Source organism: Triturus cristatus, chromosome 9, assembly GCF_964204655.1.
Source record: "Triturus cristatus chromosome 9, aTriCri1.1, whole genome shotgun sequence".
In the NCBI taxonomy this organism is placed as follows: Eukaryota; Metazoa; Chordata; class Amphibia; order Caudata; family Salamandridae; genus Triturus; species Triturus cristatus.
The window spans coordinates 58,932,103-58,944,797 of record NC_140592.1 but is presented as its reverse complement, the minus strand read 5'-3'; the positions used below and the strand labels follow the sequence as shown (position 1 = coordinate 58,944,797).

General features: G+C 50.3%; 1 protein-coding gene across 1 annotated transcript in view; it reads right to left on the bottom strand.

The window, feature by feature from the left end:
* Positions 1-11,892, bottom strand: part of MGLL (monoglyceride lipase) — a 432,734-nt gene extending 420,842 nt beyond the window's left edge. The window contains exon 1 of the mRNA XM_085624403.1: positions 10,246-11,892. The gene's annotated coding sequence lies outside the window, so the exon portion shown is untranslated. The remainder of the gene's footprint in view (positions 1-10,245) is intronic.
* Between the last annotated feature and the right edge of the window lie 803 nt (positions 11,893-12,695).

The following is a 12,695-nucleotide window of genomic DNA, read 5'->3' as shown; positions in this document are numbered from 1 at the left end:
GCCCATCCACGTCTGAATGGTATTCATTTGGAGAAATGATCATCAGTTATCGGTAGACTCATACATGCACTGCTTCATTCTTCTGTCTTGTTTCTAAACCTGTAAGTTTGTTTTATTACTACTCTTGGTGGGATCTGAACACAAGATATATATCCCTATAAATGTGTTTTTTTTTTAATTTCATGTCATTATAAACCACAATGGGAATTTGATCCTGTGCCGTACATTCTTGAGCAGACAACCTTGATAACTTGTCACTGTAAGCCTTTGTTACCTATGAACTAGAATATGTAATGGCATTAAAAACAGCAAAATAATCTGGCTGTAGAGTACACAAATAGCCAGTCCCAGAGGCGCTCTGCATCAGCTACCTGCTGCATAGGCTACAAGCCTCTAGGCTAGACCTATAAACGTTGACATGCAGCAAATCCTTCGCGAGCCCTCCGCTTTCAGAGATAAACTCTTGTAGAGGCAAACTAGTTTTGACAGAAGATTATCGACTTGGTCTTCCCTACTGTTTAAGGCCTAGACGCGCTTAGATCCGCTTCATACCCAATATAAATGAAGGAAGTCCAGTTTGATGCTGCAAAGCAAGGCATCAACTTCACCCTCAAAGGCAGGCTTAGGATAACAAGCATCACAGGTTAGTTGACAAAATTCTTCTACCCAGCATTTCTCAAACCCACTTCTTAATTTGTGCCAGTGGTCATAAGTGGTGAGATCCAACACTCTTTTTTGGGGACCAGGACTTATTTTCCATCGTCAGAGTTTGACCCAGAGCAAAAAAGTGAAAATTAGAAAATGGAGTTATTAGGAAGAACACTAAGGGCTTGATTACGATCTTGGCGGATAGGATACTCCGTCACAAACATGACGGATATCCTGTCCGCTGTATTACAAGTTTCATAGGATATAATGGAATTGTAATTTGGTGGCTGGGATATCCGCCAAGATTGTAATCAGGCCCTGAATTAGGGAAAGAGTGACCGAGGAAAAAAGCAAGCCTGAAAACGAATCTGCAAGAGTGAGGAAAAGAGATAAGAAGTGTAGGTTGCTGGAAGAAAGAGGCATGAAAAGGATATAGGACTAGGCAGACTTGATATTACAGCTCTGGTTTGCACCCTAAGAAAAACTTTGGGCCCCTTATGTGTTTACAAATTAAGCACTGCTCTAATCCACAAAGTTAAAGGCTCTGCCGTCTATCTAGACAAGCCAGTAAGGATGGGTTGAATGTGGCATAACACAGTGTGTCCTCCCTCTGCCCAGACCAAGGCGAGGCATCCACCTGGCTCCCTCAAGCCTTCACTGTGGCTGTGGGTTCTGTGGTGAAGACTCTGGCTGATAATGGTAACATTTGCCAACAACTGGGAAAACTATTTGAAATAGCTGGAAATTCTTAGTGAGGCTGTGCCAGAGAACGAGAAGAGATCTAAGAGTTAAGCCAGAGTCCTTCAGGCAGAGGATATGTTAAATCTGCCTTGTAGGCAGTTGAGTTGCCATCAAAGCCCTTCGTAGTTGCAATAGGTGACTCGGAAATCTCACCACTCTGGAGACATTCACTTGTCAGGAACTAACCAGCTGACCATCAGACCTAGACCTTGTTTCAGATGAGGGTGGACGTAGGTTTTCCACTTTGGAACGTGCACTACAGAACAACGTACCTCTGCTTCCACAACTAGAACGCTTACAGAGCAAACCTAGATCCGTTGGACACCTATGTTTGTTGACTGTGCTTATGTAACCTGTGCTTAAGAAGCTAGCAATAAATGAGCGCTAGATATGTGCTAACTCACCCCCTCGTTCATACACAGCAGAACCCACTGGCAGCTGAGGCAGACAACAATCACCGACCTACGGAAGAAATCTGCTCCTCATACTTAGGACTCGCTAACCTCAAACCTACACTGTGGAGTAAGATCATGGAAACTGAGATAGTGATGCAAAAGCAGGACCTTTGTGCAATCACACATTACACAATGTAAGGTCTGGCTTCATACCCTACGTGGATACTGAGACCAGATGTAAAATACATGGCAGGATCTCCTCGGCATCCCAAGTGAGGATCAGTCTGAAGCTCTGGTCTTCTGCAACCTTTCGGCGTGGTGGGATCTGTTAGATGAGAAGTTCCTACGGCCAGGGGTGCATGGCGGAATGGGAGTGTTAATGTCTGCTCTGAGAAGATTCAGTCATTCTTCAAAAAGGAGAGGCAGGCAGCAAGTTACCTTCGGCACAACAAAAAATGCGTGATGCCTCAAACTAACCACCCTCCCCTCAGGTCACCAAGCAACAGCACCTAGAATTCCAAAGCTACCCACACACGCATTTGTGTCAGATTTTCCCACATCGCAGCTAAGACCCCGAACGGTCTCCCCACGCACCTCCGGACCATCCCCTCACTTACGGGATTCCAATTGGTCCTCAAGTCCTGGCTGTTTGAATGAGCCTCCGGGACTTGCAAGCGCCTGGATACTCTATCAGGTGATTAACAGCACTTTATAAATCCTGATTGATTGATTGATTGATTGATCTATTGATTGATTGATTGATTGATTGATTGATTGATTGATTGATTGATTGATGTAAGTTCGAGAGCAGGTCGGGTGCCGCTGATTGCCAGAACCAAATATACCTTAAAATGGAGATGACCGACTTTTGCTAAACAGGTCTTATACAGAAGTTATTGGTCAGGACACAGAGGGAAACCCCATACCCTTCGTTTAGTAAAGAAACCTACAAACTGTCCCAGCCCCACTGAAGAAAGGGAAAAACATGAGAGATGCCCAACGCCCTGGAGGAACCGTTCAGAATTTAAGGATGTCCATATAAGATAAATAAACAAACAGTGGGCTTCATTCTCACACCAAAAATGTAAATGTGCAGCAGCAGGGTTCCACCCTCACATGGGTGCAGATTTACAACTTTTTAGAATCCGCAAACTTTCTACAGGTTACTCTTGGAAATCTTCCCCAGCAGCAGCGCAGCTTTCCAGCCTCAACCCTTGAAAACTTTAGTGAATGTATACATTCTTGTGTAAAAACAAACTATCAAATAGACTGGATCATTCTTCCCTTTCTTTTTTCTTTATATGGAAAATACCCTCCCCTCACACCTGCACCACTTTTGGGGGGTGGTCCCTTTGACGTCAGGTCCTTGTAGGAGTAAGACTGTCTATTTTCAGAGTGGGAAGGGTTTGGCAATGTGTATTTTTGAATATCCACAAACAAACAATGCTGTGGGTGGTCCCTAACATACAAGACATTCCCATTCTGGAGTGTCCACTACCCACCCATATAGTGAGATTTACTCACACAGAAACCTCAGCACAAGTACTTCCTTTTTATGCGTGTAAAACTGAAATGGAAACGTGGTTTTGCACTGGTAAATCAAGCTCCTTGTGCATACGTACTTTAGTTATACACAACCAGCTTTGAAAATGAGGTCTACAAAAACTAAAGAGAAATAATTTACATAGTTAGATCCCCGGCCTTCTGGACTAGATCTATCAGGCCCCCAGCCGTCTGGACTAGGTCTCAGGGGCCCAGCCACCTGGACTAGTTCTATCAGGGGTCCAACCGTCTGGACTAGGTCTCAGGCCCCCAGCCGTCTGGACTAGGTCTCAGGGGCCCAGCCACCTGGACTAGTTCTATCAGGGGTCCAACTGTCTGGACTAGGTCTCAGGGGCCCAGCCGTCTGGACTAGTTCTATCAGGGGTCCAACTGTCTGGACTAGGTCTCAGGGGCCCAGCCTTCTGGACTAGTTCTAGCAGGGCCCCAGCCTTCCTGACTAGTTCTATCAGGGCCCCACCCTTCCATACTAGGTCTATTAGGGGCCCAGCCGTCTGGACTAGTTCTATCAGGGGTCCAACCGTCTGGACTAGGTCTCAGGGGCCCAGCCGTCTGGACTAGTTCTATCAGGGGTCCAACTGTCTGGACTAGGTCTCAGGGGCCCAGCCTTCTGGACTAGTTCTAACAGGGCCCCAGCCTTCCTGACTAGTTCTATCAGGGCCCCAGCCTTCCAGACTAGGTCTATCAGGGCCCCAGCCTTCCTGACTAGTTCTATCAGGGCCCCACCCTTCCAAACTAGGTCTATCAGGGCCCCAGCCTTCCGGACTAGTTCTATTGGGGGCCCAGCCTTCTGGACTAGGTCTATCAGGGCCCCAGCCTTCCGGACTAGTTCTATCGGGGCCACAGCCTTCCGGACTAGTTCTATTGGGGGCCCAGCCTTCAGGACTAGTTCTAACAGGGGCCCAAGCCTTCCGGACTAGTTATATCGGGGCCCCCGCCTTCCGGACTAGTTATATCAGGGCCCCAGCCTTCAGGACTAGTTCTATCGGGGGCCCAGCCTTCTGGACTAGGTCTATCAGGGCCCCAGCCTTCCGGACTAGTTCTATCGGGGACCCAGCCTTCAGGACTAGTTCTATCGGGGCCCCAGCCTTCCGGACTAGTTCTATTGGGGGCCCATTCTTCAGGACTAGTTCTAACAGGGGCCCAAGCCTTCCGGACTAGTTCTATCGGGGTCCCAGCCTTCCGGACTAGTTGTATCCCACCCTGCGGATCACTGTAAACAAAGGAACGAACTCCCAGGAAGACACCCCACTCCTGCTGTCCAGCTGCCGCGTGACAGTGAACACAGAAATAACAGACAAGACTAGACTCTTGTAAGGCCACAGAAAGAGACTTCCCCAAACACTCCAACGGATGCAAAACCACATCACTCACTGGACCGCAGGCGGAAAAGGGAAGCCATACAACACCAGAGGCCACGTCATATAAACGTTTGCAACACTTAAAACACTAGCGGCAAATACATTTTGTCTCAGTTTTACCTCTTGTGTAACAGTGACTGGATACATAGAGCACTAACACTTAACAAACAAGCCTTGCTATACGTGTATTCTCAATCTTGCCAATAACTAGTGATGTCTGGAAAGTCTTGAATTTATCTGGGCCACTGTTAATTAATCCGGGTGCATTCCACTCCAGTGAGTTTTAGGTCTGACTACAGGCAGCTTTGCTTGTCTAGTACACTTTATGTTGCTACATTTTGCAAAAAGTACAATAAGAGAACATGCAACAGAGTGGGCTTTGGGTCACGCCCTTTAAGCCACTAGGTACCCTGTTTTTCTTAGGGCTTCGTTGCCTTGTTATTGATTGGGCGGGCTGGCTATCAAGGCCCCGGCATCACGTGGACTGTCCTGTTGTCCATTTGTCCTCCCAGTAGGTTCTGGTGATGGGGCATCAAGCCGTCCTTTTGTTAGACTGTAAATGCAACAAGACGAGTAGGTTGTAATTGGGACTCAGTGTATCTCCTTTAGTGTGTAAACTTTGCTGACACAGAGACGCTTTAATTGCTGATTTCTGGCTTGTTTGGTGAGGCTGGCTGTTTGGATAACAAAGCCTTTCATAGGGAGACAGTGTTATTCACTGCTCACCCTTGCAAGTTGATTGATTTTACTTTCCTCCATAACATGTAGAATGAAATAACTTTCTGTTCACAAACACGAGTGCACGCATGGGCTTTCGTACAGACGTCACTAACATGTTGGCCCTTGTCAAAAGTATATTTTATGCAGTATTTTGCCGGGTATGCCTTTAAAGTCCACCGATACAACGCAAACTTCATCTTATGACTCCTTTTCTATAAACTGGTTTGGATGGTCCACCCTGACTCTGCGAGGCATGCGGGCACAGAGGGGACGAGAGCCCTGCACCGCACAACAGAGGCGCAGTTTGTAGGATGGGTATATGGAGTGATCGGATGCGGCCCACAGGGTGTCTACGAACACGAGTAAGTGATGGATAATGGCTGGAGATGGGCCTAAGCGCAGTGAAATTACTACGCTATGCGCCTCATACTCCATTACCTGCCGCATTGTATTTTATAAAACTGAAAAATAAAGTTTAAAAAAATAAAATAAAAGCAGACTGCTAGGCATAAGTGCCATGCTACCAGGCTCTATATTTTTAGGCCCCCTCGGGTCTTAGATCACTAGGGGATTTTCTTTCCAGGACAGCTTGGAACAACACACCATGCTGCTGCACTATTAACGAAGACTTCCCCTAATAAAAAGCCAGATCTGTTGGGTTTGCCAATGTTTCTTAGCTCTTCCATGCCTTTTTCGGAAGAAGATGGCACATATAGAAATCTGCCTTCGTCGTGTCATTTCATATCGTCACTTTCACTTGCCTGTTCCCTTTCAGAAGGGGATTGACGATAAACGTGTCACTTTTTTGTTTTCCTCAGTGACATACATGCTGTATAGCTGGCAGTATGGCCACCAATAGGCCCAGTAGCTCACTGAGCTATAATACCTATAACGCTTGTTCTACGGTCCAGGGAGGGCCTGGCAGTTGGGCTGGACTGTTCCCATGGGGCGCAGGGTCAAGACTGATTTGCATATGGCTGGGTCCAAACTGGGACAAAAGGTGAGCAAATGAATACGATGGATTAAACTCAGATCTGTGACTCGAGGTGAATGTGTGGCAATGTTCAGCATCCGTCCATCATCTGTTGCCTTTGCATTTGTCACCCTAAGTAGGAAGGGTATGCCCAGATGTGGGTCCCGTGCTCACTACACCACTGGATTCAACTAGCCATGCTGATGAGAGGTGATACCCCGAAACCAGTGCCCAGAAGGCTTGTTTACCGGGAAGCAGGTTCAAGACTGATTTGCATATGGCTGGATCCAAACTAAGGTGGTGCGGTGGGCAAAAAAAACAATGGATTAAACCCAGATCTGTGACTGGGGGTGAGTGTTTGACAATGTCCAGTAGTCTGTCTATCATTCTCGCCAGAACCCGTCTGGCGTTGTTTATACTCCTGTTAGGGGGGCACCTGCCCTAGCAGGGTGCTTCCCTGGGGTTGTTTATACTCCTGTTAGGGGGCAGCTGCCCTAGCAGGGTGCTTCCCTGGGGTTGTTTATACTCCTGTTAGGGGGCACCTGCCCTAGCAGGGTGCTTCCCTGGGGTTGTTTATACTCCTGTTTGTTTATACTCCTGTTAGGGGGGCACCTGCCCTAGCAGGGTGCTTCCCTGGGGTTGTTTATACTCCTGTTAGGGGCTTCCCTTGGGTTGTTTATACTCCTGTTAGGGGGGCACCTGCCCTAGCAGGGTGCTTCCCTGGGGTTGTTTATACTCCTGTTAGGGGGGCACCTGCCCTAGCAGGGTGCTTCCCTGGGGTTGTTTATACTCATGTTAGGGGGGCACCTGCCCCAGCAGGGTGCTTCCCTGGGGTTGTTTATACTCATGTTTGTTTATACTCCTGTTAGGGGGGCACCTGCCCTAGCAGGGTGCTTCCCTGGGGTTGTTTATACTCCTGTTAGGGGGGCACCTGCCCTAGCAGGGTGCTTCCCTGGGGTTGTTTATACTCCTGTTAGGGGGACACCTGCCCCAGCAGGGTGCTTCCCTGGGGTTGTTTATACTCCTGTTAGGGGGGCGCCTGCCCTAGCAGGGTGCTTCCCTGGGGTTGTTTATACTCCTGTTAGGGGGGCACCTGCCCCAGCAGGGTGCTTCCCTGGGGTTGTTTATACTCCTGTTAGGGGGGCACCTGCCCCAGCAAGGTGCTTCCCTGGGGTTGTTTATACTCCCGTTAGGGGGGCGCCTGCCCCAACAGGGTGCTTCCCTGGGGTTGTTTATACTCCTGTTAGGAGGGGCACCTGCCCTAGCAGGGTGCTTCCCTGGGGTTGTTTATACTCCCGTTAGGGGGGCACCTGCCCCAGCAGGGTTGCTTCTGGGACAGGGCCAAGGGGGCTGTGCATTTGGTTTGTCCCCTTCAGCTGCGGCACATTGAGTTAAATAAAAAAGAATCTTGGTGGCTTGAGTAGGTGTTTGAGATGAATTCCAGCATTCCACAGGTCGCTTTGTTTTTGTTAAACTGTGTTCAATAAAGCACTGCTTGTGTTGTAACTCGGACTCAGAACTATGTGTGCACCGACGCAAACACTGAACCCGATCTCACTGTTTTTACTGTGTTCACTTGATAAAAAGTGGGGCAGGTGCGCGTTTCTCCACTTTCACCCGTGAAAGGAGGGGTTAAAAGCCTGCAGCTTGTTCCATTGCCCTCACATGCGCAGCAACTAAAAGTACGAACGCAGTTTGCTCCATTTTTTCGCTAACAAAGGAGATCTGTGGTCCTGTGGATCAGAAATTTTTGTTAAAGAAATTATTGTAAATATAAAACGATTTATTTATACGTGATAACTGTGATGCATAATATTTGCAATGGTTGACAAACCTATTTCTTTCGCTTTTGCCCACATACAGCAGCGCTTTTATGGAGAAAACCTGCTGTGCTTCGTTTCCTATAATGCAAACACGCACAAATGGAGCAAAACAGATGTGTCCATTTTGCACAGTAAAAATGTATGTAATGTGGCCTGGCTCAGCAGTCCCTTCGTTGGCACGGAACAAAATGCAAACTCTGTGCACCATGCACATGCACAAAGCTGTATGAGTAATGGGGGCGGGGCATCTAGGCAGGCTGGGCACCACACACAAACCTTTATCAGTAATGGGGGCGGGGCATCTAGGCAGGCTGGCCACCACACTCAAACCTTTATCAGTAATGGGGGCGGGCCATCTAGGCAGGGTGGGCACCACACACAAACCTTTATCAGTAATGGGGGCGGGCCATCTAGGCAGGCTGGGCACCACACGCAAACCTTTATCAGTAACGGAAGAGTCTTCTTGCACTCACTGCTCCCCATAGAACTTAGCTTGGACAACCCCTCCTCCACCCCCACCGCACTTATTAGCACACCTACGCTCTCTCTGTGCCCGGAGGCACCAGGTCTGTCGGATCCGCGGACCCGCGAGATGCCAACACGGTCGCCAATTACTGACCACCACGCGCACCCTCGGCCACACGTGCCCAGGGGCGGTGACAGTCCAGGGGCCACTGGAAAACACTGAGGAAATAAGAAAGTGACAGACACACGCCTAGGCGCCTAACATGGCACAGTGACACCAGAGTACTTAGTGCCGGTGCACTCAAGAGTGACAGGATGGAATTGATGCAGTGAGTGATAGTCAGCGCCACACTTGATGTAGCGACTTGACACGAGAGACTGACAGCAAAGACAGACTTGCTGTAATAAATACATCTCAGCGACAGAGCTAGATTCATTCGAGTGAACGACAGTAAAGTGCGATTGTGCGATGGTTCGCTGCAGTGAGTACACACCTGCCACAGGGACAGAAGAGACAGATTAACGGCTGAGACTGCGCCTCACAAACTGACAAACTGACAGCAGACAGGCTCACTGTGGTGAATGCACTTACTACAGTGACATAAGAGCCAGCCAGGTTAACTGTAGTGCGGGCACCTGGTATAGTGGCGTAAGGGACACGCCTACTGTAGGAACTACACCTGAGAGTGGCAGTAGACACACCCACTGAGGCGAATGAAACTTAGTAGCGCAGAGGAGCGCTAAATGTAGCTACGCTTGAATGTGTCAGCTACACTTGTAGGCAGTGCCCCTCAGAGAGGCTCGCTCTAGTGACTGCACATGACTGAGCGACAACACATGCCGAGTACTGCAGTGACTGCACCTGAGAGGGACAGTGACTTGTTTACTGTAGTGAGCTCGTCTGGGAGAGTGACAGAGTGACAAACTCTCTGCAGTGACTCGCAGGCACCAGAGCCACTGGCGACAGAGACAGTCTTGGTGCGGTGACTGCAGGTGAGAGACTGCAAGTAAACAGTTCCTCTAGGGACTCTCCTTGCCAATTACAAAGTTAAACTTGTTCTAACGAAGGCTTTCACAGTGACACATTTACCGCACACAGCACACCCCAGTGAGAGCAAGAGAACCACGGGACAAGTGTCACAAGTGACAGAGACAGACTCACAGCAGTGACGAGTGCCCCTGGCAGGCTAGCAGCAGGGACAGACTGAAGGTGTGACTGCATCCGAGAGGTTCTGGAAGTGACGGACGCGCTCTAGTGATTGCTACTGATTGTGAGAGATTTAAAAACCGCTCTAGTGCGGGACTTCTGGAGTGACCGTCTTACTGGACATACACACTTCAGTGACTGCGGGCAGACAGGGAACAGTTAATGCACGTGAGAAAGAGTGACAGCAAAGAGACGCACTATACTGATTACACTCGAGACCTGACAGGTGCACCTTTGTTAGCAGTGGGGGTTTCAGAGCGACTTACACTTACTGAATGCACCTCAGTGACAGCAGGGCGACTTGACGACTTGGAACAGTGAGTGAGCCTGGAAGTGACGGACACACACTTACCGCTCTGGACGCTGAGTGACAGCAGTGACTGAAGTGTGAGCACTCCCCGACGACAGCTCTCGCAGAGTCGCTTAGTGCTCGTCCGGTGAAGTCAGTGACAGGCCGTGGACCTCTCCGGGACAGCAGTGACAGCCTTTCCCAGGGCTCCCCTGATGACCGCACTGACAAATTCAGCGAGCGCTCCTGCGGAGACAGCAGTGGCACACTCAGAGAATGCTCCTTCAGTGACAGCAGTCAGTGAGTGACACACTCTGGGTGCCTCTCCGGTGAAAGTAGTAACAGCCTGGTAGTAACTCATCCAGTGACAGCACCGACAGTCTCAGTGCTCGCTCCTCCGGCGACAACAGTGACAGACTCAGAGAATGTTCCAACAGTGACCAGCCTCAGTGAGCGCTCCCCCAGTGACAGAGAGAATGCTCCTCCAGTGACAGCAGCCAGTGAATGCCTCTCTGGGTGCCTCTCCGATGACAGCAGAGACAGCCTCAGTGGGGGCTCCGCCAGTGACAGAGAGATTGTTCCTCCAGTGACAGCCTCAGTGTGCTCCCCTCTGCAGACAGCCTCAGGAAGTGCTCCTCCGGTGACAGCAGTTACTGACTCTCTGGGTAGTGACACCGCTTCTCTGGGGACAACAGTGACCGTCTCAGGGAACGCCCCTGAGTGACAGCACCGACAGCCTCAGTGAACACTCCTCCGGGACAGCAGACTCAGAGACTGCTCCTCCAATGACAGCAGTCGGTGACTGACTCTACGGGTGCCTCTCTGGTGAAAGCAGTGAACCCGTTCAGCTGAGAACAGCAGTGACAGCCCTAGTGAGCTCTTCCCCGGTGACAGCCCCAGTGAGCGCTCCTCCGGTGACAGCAGAGACAGACCCAGAGAATGCTCCTCCAGTGATAGCAGTCAGTGACTGACTCTCTGGGTGCCTCTCCTATGACCGCAATGGCAGTCCTAATGAGCGCACCTCCAGTGACAGAGAATGCTCCTCCAGTGACAGCCTCAGTGAGCTCTTCTCCGGCGACAGCCCCAGTGAGCGCTCCTCAAGTAACAGCCGAGACAGACACAGGGAATGCTCCTCCAGTGACAGCAGTCAGTAACTGACTCCCTGGGTGCCTCTCCTATGACATCAGTAACAGTCCTAATGAGCGCTCCTCCAGTGGCAGCCTCAGTGAGCGCTCCTCCGGTGACAGCAGAGACAGACACAGAGAATGCTCCTCCAGTGACAGCAGTGAGTGACTGACTCTCTGGGTGCCTCTCCTATGACAGCAGTGACAGTCCTAATGAGCGCTCCTCCAGTGGCACCCTCAGTGAGCTCTCCTCGGTGGCAGCCTCAGTGAGCTTTCCTCGGTGACAGGTGTGCCACCCTCAGTGACCTCTCCTCGGTGACAGCTGTGACAGCCTCGGAGGGCTCCTGCGCTCCGTGCACCAGCCCCGGCAGTGGATGCTGGATGCCTGCACACACCACCCGGCTGCCTGCCTGCGCTGGGGCTCTCGGAGCCGGCGGAGCGGACGGCGCTGGGTCCCGGCGCGGGTTGTCTGGCTGCGGGGAGTAGGGACACTGCACTGCTGCTCCCTCCGGTGCCTCCTACTACCTCATGCCCATTCATACATTACACACCGTGCGAGCCCAGGGCGCGAGGGGCCGGCGCGCGCGGCCGAGGCTCCTCGCCAGCAGTGCACGCGCTCCGCCGGGGTGGGCGGGGCCGCGGGAAGGGGGCGGGCCGTGGGCGGGAGGTGGGCGGACCAGTGGGCTCTCGGTGCTGCATGACGTCACCTACTGTACTGGAACACACACAATGGGACTCAGTCACTGGTGGAGGCTGGATGGACAGGCAGGGATTGTGAGTCACGTGCGCGACTCAGAGTGACCACAGGTGCCCTCCCTCCTCAACAGAGCTCTTACTGTCCGTACAAGTCGCTGGTCATCACAAACGATCTATTCATAGTCTTTACTTTGCATTGTTCCATACTTTTTTATTTCAGAACTTTGAATAGTTCAACTACACTCTACACGCGTTTTTTCATAACTGAGATTTAATTACCAACATTTCACTACTTTTCGATATGTTTTATATTAGTTTTTATTATACCTTACTGGCATTCATCTCAGTACAGTGAGTGACTTTTATTATAGCACGCTCATGTAGTTCACTTCTTTATTGCATGGAATTATATTCATTAGTGCCCTGAGCCATGTTTTCCATGTATCCTGATGCCCCAGGGATCTTTGGCTTGACCCTAGGGCGGCATAATCCCTCTCATGTCTCATGAACCCTCTGTACACTCAACAAGGGTAATGTGGAAAAACACTCCTTACTGCCTCACCCATTCCATGATACGGTCACCACACAGAAGCGAAGTCATCTCACGAGACATGTTTTCTGAGATTTAATCTTGCTGCACAGACTTTGCCAGGACTTTAAATGGATTAAAAAAAAGTGTGTGTGTGTGTGTGT